This window comes from Theropithecus gelada, chromosome 1 (assembly GCF_003255815.1).
Source record: "Theropithecus gelada isolate Dixy chromosome 1, Tgel_1.0, whole genome shotgun sequence".
Taxonomy (NCBI): Eukaryota; Metazoa; Chordata; class Mammalia; order Primates; family Cercopithecidae; genus Theropithecus; species Theropithecus gelada.
Window position 1 is genome coordinate 121,181,563 of NC_037668.1, and position 1,464 is coordinate 121,183,026.

The 1,464-nt window shown below is 51.6% G+C and overlaps 1 pseudogene across 1 annotated transcript in view; it reads right to left on the reverse strand.

The window, feature by feature from the left end:
• The window catches only part of LOC112634911, a 962-nt pseudogene extending 290 nt beyond the window's left edge, over positions 1-672 (reverse strand). Inside the window, exon 1 of the transcript XR_003121846.1 lies at positions 282-672. The product of XR_003121846.1 is annotated as a trafficking protein particle complex subunit 2-like protein (transcript). The remainder of the gene's footprint in view (positions 1-281) is intronic.
• Between the last annotated feature and the right edge of the window lie 792 nt (positions 673-1,464).

A 1,464-nucleotide genomic window follows, 5' to 3' on the forward strand; every position in this document is an offset into this window, starting at 1 on the left:
CTCTGTCGCCCAGGCTGGAGTGCAGTGGCCAGATCTCAGCTCACTGCAAGCTCCGCCTCCTGGGTTTACGCCATTCTCCTGCCTCAGCCTCCCGAGTAGCTGGGACTACAAGCGCCCGCCACCTCGCCCGGCTAGTTTTTTTTTGTATTTTTAGTAGAGACGGGGTTTCACCGTGTTAGCCAGGATGGTCTTGATCTCCTGACCTCGTGATCCGCCCGTCTCGGCCTCCCAAAGTGCTGGGATTACAGGCTTGAGCCACCGCGCCCGGCAGACGTCACCATGTTATCAAAGGCCCTGGACTGGATGCAGTCCCCCGGGTTGTAGAAGGGGTTGCACCACGTCCGTGTAGGAGTTGTGTAGCTTCCTGAACATGCTGCGAATTTCGTTGTCTCGAAGGGCTGTGTTGGAGGAATCCACCACCATGACAAACTTCACCTTGGAGTTGGTGAGGTAGCCGTATACCTTGTAGTCCTCCGTGGGGTAGAGCAGGTCCTGGTACAGCTCCCTCTGGTCGACCAGGGCCTTCGCCATTGCGGAGATCTTCTCATCCACCACGTCCAGAGATGTGTGCACCATGTAGTGGAACTTCAGCTCGTTCTCCGTGGGGGTGCTGCGAATGTAGAAGGGGTAATTCTCCTTGGCGATCACCACGATGCAAACCGCCATCTTGGGAGGCCCGGCGCGTGCCGCATCACGTGACCCGCCGCTGGTCACGCAGCTCCGCCCCTCCCCCGCACCCAGGGCTGGTCTTAAACAACTGAACTCTAGCGATCTGTTGGCCTTCGCCTCCCAAAGTGATGGGATTAAAGGCATGAGTCACCACGGCTGGCCAACAATAGATTATCAGGGTAGGCAGAACTGTCTTACATTGGGAAAGATGTTACCTAGGACTTTAATAGATGGAGAGAAATCAATGCCTGGCTTCTAATCTTCAAAAAACAGGCTGTCTTGTTAGGGGCTAATGCAGCTGGTGACTTTAAGTTGAAGCCAATGCTTATCTACCAGTCTGAAAATTCTAGGGCAATTAAGAATTATGCCAAATCTACTCTATCTATGCCCTGTAAATGGAGCAACAAAACCTGGAGTGACAGCACATAGGATTACAGCATGGTTTACTAAATATTTTAAGCCCACTGTTGAGACCTACCACTAAGAAAAATATGTTATTTTTTAAATATTACTGCTCTTGACAGTGCACCTGGTCTCCCAAGACTTCTGATGAAGGTGTACAAGGAGATGAATGTTGTTTTCATGCCTGCTTACAACATCCATTCTGCAGCCCATGGATCATCAAGAAGTAACTTGGGGCTGGGTGCAGTGGCTCACTCCTGTAATCCCAGCACTTTGGAAGGCCAAGGCAGGCAGATTGCTTGAGCCCAGGAGTTCGAGACCAACCTGGGCAACATGGCGAAAACCCATCTCTACAAAAAGTACAAAAATTAGCCAGGAGTGGTGGTGGTGTGC